Here is a 10,608-nt window from a genome sequence, read left to right as displayed (position 1 = left end):
TGGCAGCAAACCTATAACGTGCCCTACTCGTACCTCTGGGACCTTCGACCCGCCCGCTCTACTTTTGCTGGTGTTCTGAAATTAAAGCTACGGCAGAAGAGGAGGAACTGATATGGACCTGTGACTTTTCGAGCATCAAGTTCAGGAAATGGGACACAGAATACTGATGCGAAAAATAGAATTGATTGAAAACTGGGTTTCTGTGGGTCGCTGTGTTGTTTACAGATAATGTTATATTATCGCTGTCACAGGGTTTCTCATTCGGTCGGCTTCAATTTAGCACAGAATTCGATTCAACGACAGTTCACTAACTTCCTTCTGCAAGTTCCTACAGACAACATGAAACAAACTGCACATGTCATCAATCTTCACCATTCCTACATCCAAGGACGTGTTGCACAGTTTTCCTGAATAATGAAGATAGAAGAATGTTGTGCAAGAGTAAATTGAATTTCAGTTTAAATCGTAAAGTGATAAGAACCCAGAGTAAGATACTGAATTTCCCAAATTCATGTTTATTACTGTGGCCAGTACTCTAGCCAGGCAAAGGGGAAATCTGTCCCTGAATCCCCAGTAGCTACATGGCCGTTTGCTCCATGTGCCCACTTGGAAAACTGTGTGAAGGAGCATGCAGTCTGACAGAGCGCCTGGGAGAATCCTTCACTTTCTGATCTAAAGCTGCAACAGGAACTGTGTATCCCAGCTGTGAAAGCAGTGGAATAAAGGGGAGGACCTTAGGATTCCGTGGTGTAGATTCATATTGTCCTCATCCTGTTATTGTTTAGAACCCTCTGTCAGAAACAGCACAGACAGAGAGGAATAGAAGGGGGGCATTTAACCCGCCAGCACTACCCCGCCATTTGATATCATTATGGCTGACCAAACACGTCAATGTCTTTTCCCAGCCCATCCACATCAACCTGTTGCCCAAAGCGAAAAAGACACTGAATAAACCGAAAAATTCTGTGTAACTGTGGGAGGGAAATGTGTCTAGAGACAGTGGGATTCTGCCGTGGGTTTTGTGAATGAGCAGCCGATTCCGGGCTGATGATGTTTGAAATGATATGATTCCCTCAAACCTCACCACCAAGAAAGTGATGAATCTTCTCTGGTTAGTAGCAGGGGCCAGAACTCCAGACGATGGGAACTAATGATGAATCAGCAGAACAATCGTTGATACCGCTGAAATCTGAACTAAACCCGATTCTGGTGGGACTTAAGCCCACAAACTTGGAATCGCAATCGTAATACAGTAGATATCCAACACGTCTTTCATTGTGCCACAGAGCTGCGCTAGGCTCCATTTTACTGCTCCCAAAGTTACGATATTCAAAATTTTCATCAAGCACCTGTGTATCCTCGCCCCACTTGCCCGTACCTGGTCATTGTCCGTGCATGCTTTAGCTCCACAAGTGTTCGGCTAATTACTCCTGAAGTGCTTTGCTGACTCTTAGCTTTTCCACACGTTCAACATTGAGTTCCAGACAAACAACACTCTCAGGATGTAAGCATTCTTCCTAAATCTTCTCTGAACATCCTCTTTCCAGCGTTTTATCTATATCCCTGGTTATTAACTCTTCTCATAAGAATTTTATTCCAGTCATACGTATCTATCCCCTTTCTGTGCACGTTAATCAATTCCTCTCTAGGTTTCTCCGCTCTCAGATAGAGAGCCCCAGTCGAGCTCATCTATCTTTGCAGTGGCGAAAGTGTAGTACTTTAAAAGCACAGAATGTCAGGCAGCATCCCAGGAGCAGGAGAGTCGATGTTTCGGGCATAAGCCCTTCATCAGGAATGAGACTTTTCAGTCGGGGTTGAGGGAAGGGAATGGTTTGATTGTCAGGAAGCTGGGAAAGCGATAGGTGGATAAAGGTGAGGGAGAATGTGATAGTTCAGAGGAGGGATTGACGGCTGGGTCCAGAGAGCAGTGCCTATTTGGAGGCATTGAACTGGGATAATGTGTGGAGGTGAAATGAGGAAGCTGTTGAAATATACATTATCCCGTGTGGTTGCAAGGTCCTAAGGTGGAATATGAGACGTTCCTCCTCCAGGCATCGGTTGGTAATCGAATAGGGGTGGCTTGTGCCCGAAGCATCGATTTTGCTGCTCGTCAGATGCTGTCTGACGTGCTGTGCTTTTCCAGCACTACACTCTCGACTCTGAGCTCCAGCATCTGCAGCCCTCACTTCTGCTTACCTTCGCAGGGGGAATGGTCGAGCTCAGGCACCACCTTGGTAAATCTCCACTGACCACTCTCCCGTGCAAACACACGTTTTCTGAAGGCTGGCAATCAGCATAGAACAAAACTATCCAAAGAAAAGCCGAACTATCTGAACAAAATCAACAGGTCTTAGTGCATCTGGGGAGAGATTTTGGATCCAAACGATCCGCCTTTGGAACGAACGGTATGTATCGGTGTTTCAGGAACGTGAAAGAAGGTGGACAGGGTTTAAAATGATTGAACACGATGTTGAGTATGGAAGATTGCACGGTGTTTCAGTAGGAAATGAAGTACCGCTCTTCCAACTCGCGCGAGCTCTGTAGCACAACAAACTGAAATGGAGGCATGGGAACACAGTGGGATGTTGAGGTGACAGGAACCTGGAAGCTCAGGGGCTTTCTTTGCTTGCAGACAGAAGGTAGGTGTACACACGTTTGTCACCCGTTCTGTTTTTGTCTCCACAGTCTCGACGAGATCACACTGTGAGCAGAAAATGCAGTTTGCGAAATTGAGTGAGGGGCAGATAAATCACTGGAACATTACACAGTGAGGAGAGACATCGTAAACGAGCGGCATTACACCTTCAGGGATTTTGTGTAATGGTGTCAGATGAGTAAGTGCTGAGGGTAGAGGCGGATTTGATGATGGTGTACAGAAAGAAATTTTCCTGCATAATGCCGGTATTCAGCGGTATGGACCAGTGGGAAAGGGCGGTAGAATGTATATCTACCTGAGCTACCTGCTATAAGTAAAACCTCACTATGGAGCAAAAGTATCTAATGATTTTCATTCCAACACTAACACTAGGTACAGCTTGCAGAATTCACGTGTTTGCACTGTCACTGTCACTCTGTCTCCCCGGGAGCAATAGTACTGCCACACGCTGATTCAAATAGCACAGTTCTTCCTGTGACATGTCCTTTCGAGAATGGAGGGACAGGTATTAATAACCAGTACTTGGAATGGAGCATCTGTATTGCTCAATAATAATCGCTTAACTGTCCACTTCCTTTTCAAATCACTTGACCCACAGCCTTGTATGTCTTGGCATCACAAATTAACATTTGAATACGTCGGAAAGTTATGTTGATTTCTTCTATTCCTTGCATACACTGTGTTCCAGATTTCAACCACACACTATTTGAAAACATTTTTCCACGCATTCACTCTAATGTTTCCTCCTCTGGCCGTAAATCGATTGTCCCCAATGATCGAAATCTCCATCAAAGTGTATTTCAGTCAATATATTCATATCCGTCAGTACTTTGTACATCTTAATTATGTCATCCACCCCGCCTCCCCCCCCAGCCCTACAATCTCCCCTGCTCTAAGAAAAACAACTCCAGTTTATCCAATCACTCTTCTTCAGCACAGACAATATCCTGGCAAACCTCCCCTGCATAACTGCACACAATAGTCTCGCTAGAGCCGAATGAACAAGTGAAATAAATGATGTAGATGTCGATAGAAACTGGTGTTTTTTAAATAAAGTTTCTTTTTCTCAATGCTGCCCTGTGCCCTTTTCCTATGCTTGATGTTTCAATAATCGCTGGTCCATCTCAGTAGAAGCTGTGACATGAGGATCGATCTCACAACTGCGGTATCAAAATGGATCAACTGGTTTGAACATCCAAATGGTAAGACTTGAGCATCGTCACCCAGTAATAATGAGCACAGCAGCATAGACTCAACGAAGTTATTGTGAAAGTGATTGTAAGGGAAATGAGAGCGGAACAATAGACAATAGGTGCAAAAGTAGGCCATTCTGCCCTTCGAGCCAGCACCACCATTAATTATGATCATGGCTGATCATCTTCAATCAGTATCCTGCCTTATCCTCATAACCCTTGCTTCCACTATCCTTAAGAGCTGTATCCAACTCTTCCTAGAAGTATCCAGAGACTTGGCCCCCACTGCCTTCTGGGGCAGAGCATTCCACAAATCCACCACACTCTGGGTGAAGAAGTTTCTCCTCAACACAGTTCTAAATGGCCTACCCCATATTTTTAAACCATGTCCTCTGATTCTGGACTCACCCATCAGCGGAAACATTCTTCCTGCCTCCAGAGTGTCTAATCCTTTAATAATCTTATATATCTCAATCAGATCCCCTCTCAGCCGTCTGAACTCAAGTGTATACAAGCCCAGTTGCTCCAGTCGTTCACTGTAAGATAGTCCCGCATTTCTGGGAATTGACCTCGTGAACCTACGCTGCACTCCCTCAATAGCCAGAATGTCTTTCCTCAAATTTGGAGACCAAACCTGCGCTCAATATTCCAGTGCAGTCTCACCAGGGCCCTGTACAGCTTCAGAAGAACCTCTTTGCTTCTATACTGAATTCCTCTTGTTATGAAGGCCAGCATGCTATTAACTGTCTTCACTGCCTGCTGTACCTGCATGCTTGTTGTCATTGACTGATGTACAAGAACACCTAGATCTCGTTGTACTGCCCCTTGACCTAACTTGACTCCTTTTAGGTAGTAATCTGCCTTCCTGTTCGTGCCACCAAAGTGGATAACCATACATTTATTCACATTAAAATGCATCTGCCATGCATCTGTCCACTCACCTAGCCTGTCCAGGTCACCCTGCAATCTCCTAACATTCTCCTCACTGTTCACCCTGCCACACAGCTTTGTATCATCAGCAAATTTACTAAAACTACTTTAAATACCATCATCTATATCATTCATGTACATTGTAAAAAGCTACGGTCCTAGTACTGATCCCTGCGATACCTCACTGGTCACCACCTACCATTCAGAAAGGGAGCCTCTTTGTTTCCTGTCAGCCAACCAATTTTCAATCCAAGTCAGTATTTTGCCCGCAATACCATGCGTCCTAATTTTACTCACTAAACTTAAAAGAGGAAAGTGATTGCGAGAGGGAGGGAATTCTCCGAGAATGGATGTGTCTGAATCCTGACATATGACTAGAAGAGATGTGTGTGTGTGTGAGAGGGGGGGTGGGGGGCGTTGATGGGAAAATGAACTCATAATCTCAGGGAATGCTTTCATGTAAAATCAACTAATTTCTTACTGTGTTTCTTCAGCATGAGTCACATGGACTAAAATGCAGTGACTCGGATTCGAACGAGCTGACTGCGGCCACCATGCAGAATATTTTAACATTCAAACCATCACTGAGTCATGCAGAGACACGCATTTAAAAACAGCAATGTTTACAGAGACAGAGGATATGTTAGGAAGAGTAACAGATACAAGACAGGAATATTAGGCGAGCGATAGCAGACATGTGGGGTACACAATTTGCTGAATTTTGAATTCGATATCCTCAGACCTGTGGTGGTTCCATCGAATACTGCATGTTGAAGACTGACTTTGAAACATTTCTCGGGAAATAAAGGGCCATGGGATGGTGTGGGACATTGGTGCAATGTATGTTTCAATAACAATGTGTTATTAACAATGTGTTAACAACAGTTTCCTAGAACCAGAATCAGACACACTTTGTTTCGCAGCTGCGAATACCTAACCAGACATGGCGGTGGAAATGAGCACGTGAAGCTATTCTGGTGCACCAGTGACATGATTGGCAAAGGCCCGGTCATAGAGTCACAGAGATATACAGCAGGGAAGCAGACTCTTCGGTCCATACCGACCAGATATCCCAACCCAATCTAGTCCCACCTGCCAGCACCCGGCCCAGATCCCTCCAAAACCCTTCCTATTCGTATACCCATCCAATTGTCTCTTAAATGTTACAATTGTACCAGCCTCCACCACTTCCTCTGGCAGCTCATTCCAATCATGCAGCATCTTCTGTATGAAAAAAGTAGCCCCTTAGGTCTATTTTATTTCTTTCCATTCTCAAACTAAATCTATGCCCTCTAGTTTTCGACTCCCCGACCCCATGGAAAATACTTCATCTATTTATCCAAGTGCATGAAATGCTGAGGCTGGGAGTGCTTCCGGTCAAAAGTGGGGTGGAAGGGCATATTATTAAGATTCAGCAGCAGCTTTAACCTCCACTGAGGACTGGGTCAGAGGGAGCACGCTGGAGCTTTCAGTGAGAGGTCGGTGAATCGAAAGCATTCTCAGAGATTTTCCTTAACAAAGCGGTATTTTGTTACTTTGACAGTAAGAAATGCATTTGCTCACATCGTCTCCACATCAGTCTCCTGCTCCAGTAAACACTCTAATCCAGCGTACATTGCTTCCATTCCAACTCAGAAATGCGTCGTATTCTCTCTGGGATAATCTGAATTGACAATGTCATTCTTTGAATGGAGAAATATAGCAGGGAGTTGTCAGTGCAGCGGCGATATATTGGGCTAGTAATCTTTTGTGACTGGGAGGTGGCAGGTGCTGTTATTTAAATTCGATGAATAAAATCTGAAAAAAAAACCCAATCTCAGGAACAGAGACAATAACTTTACTTTACTGAACACTCATAAGTCATCTCCCTTCGATAGGGAAATCTGCCAACCATAACGAGTCCGGTATATATGGGACTCCAGACCCACAATAACGTGATTCACCCATGTATGCCCTCTGACTCAGTTCAAGGTGAATTAAGAATGAACAACAAATGCTCTTCAGACCAATGATAACAACATTCCATGGGAGAATAAGGAAGAATAAAAATACACGAACAACGTGGAAAATGGGAATAGTGCCTGTGTGGACTCGAATTCAACTGATTGTCAAACTAAATAGACACAAGGATACCCGTAGCGTCAAGAAGTCAGGGCCATGGGGTGAGTGCAGAAAGGGATTCAATTACCCGCTGAGGTGTAAACTCACTCAGTCACAATGCGCACAGGTCAGTCACCACTCCCATATGTGAGAGGTGATCACTCAGGAGACCAACTGACAGAGTCACCAGCTAGTTTACAAATGACAGCAGGAGTTCTATTCTGCTGTTATTGAAGCTGTTAATCCAAACCAGCAAGGAACCATGTCTGGATGCATGTTTCCAATGGAGTTCGCTGTTTTCTGATGTAGACCAATGATTTAGACTTAGTTGTAATTGCCATGATTCTGAGGTTTGCTGATGATGTAACAAATGGTCGTGTAGTTGACTATGATTAAGAATATCAGAGACTACAGTGATGTATCAATCAGGTGGAAAGATAAAATGTTGAATGGAATTGAATCCAGATCAATGAGTGTTAACGAAATTGTGGAGAAGAAACAATAACAGTGAGTATTCTGTGTGATGTAGACAGACAAAGAGATCTGGGAGTGGACATTCATGATCGCTGAAGATCAATGGATAGGGGAATCAGTTGAACAGAAGTGCGTACTGTAGAGGGTGGAGATTACAGTCAAGACTAAAGTGGTGCTGAAGAAGCACAGCAGGTCAGTCAGCATCCAAGTTGCAGAAGGAAATGACGTTTTGTGCAAAAAGCCTTCATCAGGAATAAGGCTGGGATCCTCGAGGTTGGCGAAATAAGTGGGGGGGGGGGAGGGGTTGGGAGAATTTAGCTGAGAGTGCAATGGGTGGGTGGAGGTGGGGATACGAGTGTTAGGTCAGACAAGAGGGTGGCATGGATAGGTGGGAGGGAAGTTAGACAGGTGAGACAGGTCATGGGGACAGTGCTGAGCTGGAAAGTTGCAACTAGGTTAAGGTGGGGGGAGATGAAATGAGGAAACTGGTGAAATCCACATTGATGCTATGGGATTGAAGTGTCATGAGGCAGAAGACGAGACATTCTTCCTCCAGGGTGGTGAGGGAGCGGCGGTGAAGGAGAACAAGGACCTGCATGTCCTCGGGAGAGTGGCGCGGGGGTGTGTGTTGAAGTGTTTGGTCACGGGACGTCGGGGTTGATTGTTGCCAGTGTTCTGGAGGTTTTCTCTGAAGCGCTCTGCGAGAAGGTGTCCGGTGGCCCCACTGTAGAGGAGACTGCATCGGGAGCAATGGATGCATTTAATGACATGTTTGGAATTGCAGGTGAAACTTTGGTGGTTGTGGAAGGCTTCTTTGTGGCATTTGGCAGAAGTGGTGTGTGTGTGTGGGCGCAGATTTTGCAATTGCTGTGGAGGCAGATGAAGGTGCCGGGAGGGGAGGGTGGGCCATTGGAGGGCGTCGATTTGACTTGGTAGTCGTGGAGGGAAAAGTCTTTGCGGAAAGTGGATGGGGTGGGGAGGGAAAATTATCCCTGGAGGTCAGTGTTACTGATTTTTTTTAGAAACCCACTGACTCCCACAGCTATCTGGATTACACCTCTCCAACCCCACTTCGTGCACAAATGCTATCCTGTGTTCTCAACTCCTCCGCATCCACCACATCTGCTCCCTGTGGACCTGTTCCACCACTGAACACACCAGATGGCCTCCTTCATTCAAGAGCAGACCTTCCCCACCCATGTGGTTGAAGATGCTCTCTAATGCATTTCATCCATGTCCCGTACCTCCATCCATGAAGTCCACACCTCCAAACACAACCAGAACAGAACAAGGACAGAGGAAGGTCTTCGCCTTACATTTCACCAACCTCCACATATATCACATCCGCTGACATTTTCACCATCACTAAATTGACCCCACAACCAGGGATATATTTCCCTCCCCAAATCTATCCGCTTTCCTCAAAGACCTTTTCCTCCGCTACTATCTACTCAAGTCCACGCCCTCCAATGTCTCACCATTACCTCCCAGCACCTTCCTCTGCCACTGCTGGAATTGCACAACTTGCGCCCACATCTTCCCCCTCACCTCTTCCCAAGACTCCAATGGATCCTTCCACATCCATGAAAATGTCACCTGCAATACCTCACGTGTGATTTGTTGTGTCTGTTGCTCCTGATGCGGTCACCTCTAAATTGGGGAGATCGGATGTCTTCAGACAAAGCACTTCAGAGAACATCTCCAGGACACCTGCAAGAATCAACTCCACTGATCCATGGCCAAACATTTCAACTCCCCCTCCTACTCTACCGAGGACATGCAGTTCCTGGGCCACTTCTATCGCCAATCCATCACCACCCAACGTCTGGAGGAAGAACACTCCACCTTCTTTCTCGGGACACTACAACCCCATGGAATCAATGTGGACGTCATCAGTTTCCGCATTCCCACTCCCCCACCTTACCCCAGTTCTAACCTTCCAGCTCAGTACCGTCCTCCTGACTTGTCCAACCTGTGTATTTTCATTCCCACCTATCCACTCCACCTTCCTCCCTTATATATCACCATCACCCACCTCCTTCCATCTACTGCGCTCTCAGCTAAATTCTTCCCTGTCCCACCCACGTCCCATTTATCTCTACACCCCATAGGCTCCCAGTCTCATTCCTGATGAAGGGCTTTTGCCCGAAACGTTGATTTTTCCTCAGATGCTGTCGGAGCTGCTGTGCTTCTCCAGCACCACTTTCATCTTGAGGGGAATCGGTTGATTGAGAGGGTTTTCGGATATTTTCTATTGTTGACCCCAGGCTGTAGATGATAGTAGAACTTTAACAACCACAAAATTCGGAAATAGCTACAGGACTGAGCACAAATCTGGTGTCTGCATTCATCAATATTTCTTAGATATTAAGATAAAAGTTGGAAGGTTGAAGTATGCAACTTTGCCAATCAAGACTGCTTCACCAGTCAATGAGTTTATCACTGATTCCTTTCCAAGTAAGGGTGCTATGGTCCTTGGAGGGGTACTTGCAAGTGGTGGCGTTGCTTTGCATATTTCAACCTTGTCCTTATAGTCAGTACAGCTGTTGAGCTTTGAAGGTTCTATCAAAAATGCACGGATGACTTAGTCCAGTGCATCATGTAGTTGGTGAACCCTGCTGCAATTGTGATATAGCTGTGAAGAGAATAAATATTCAGTTATTGAAGAGGGTACAATCAAGTGACTGCATTGTCGTGGACGGTGCCCAGTTCCTTAAGTGTTATTGAAGTGAAACCCATCGAGGCAAATGGAGAGGTATGTTCCACGTCTCATTTGTGCCTTGCAAACGATGTAGGATTCACGGAGACACGAGTTGAGTTTATAATTAAAAACTGTATAGCAACGGACATGATTTTGTTGTCAAAGTGTTTCTATAGACAACCTCAATCCGTTTTTCCTAAGTACTAGCTCCATGGACGATTACACGGGGAATTAGTTTAAAGGAAAGCCATTGAATGTCAATGGGATATGATTAGGTTCTCATTTGCCAGAGTTATCATTACTGTATTTCGTCCTTGTGTGGTTTTCAGTCGCTAGCTGATTTCAAGTTTCAATTCCCGTCTGTGCTTGTAATTTCAAAAGTTGCCTCACATTAATTTTTCCACCTGCCTTAATAATGTGTCTGGACGCTGCAGGGGACAGCAGAGATTTACAAACGTGTTGCAAAATCTGGATAAAATGGATCTTCGTGTAATGATTGGTTAGGCTGGGATTATTTCCCTGAAACAAAGGAGGCGGAGTGGAGCTCTGTAATC

This window comes from Hemiscyllium ocellatum, unplaced genomic scaffold, assembly GCF_020745735.1.
Source record: "Hemiscyllium ocellatum isolate sHemOce1 unplaced genomic scaffold, sHemOce1.pat.X.cur. scaffold_718_pat_ctg1, whole genome shotgun sequence".
NCBI classification, from domain to species: domain Eukaryota; kingdom Metazoa; phylum Chordata; class Chondrichthyes; order Orectolobiformes; family Hemiscylliidae; genus Hemiscyllium; species Hemiscyllium ocellatum.
The sequence above is the reverse complement of the archived record's forward strand: the minus strand, read 5'-3'. Positions refer to the sequence as shown.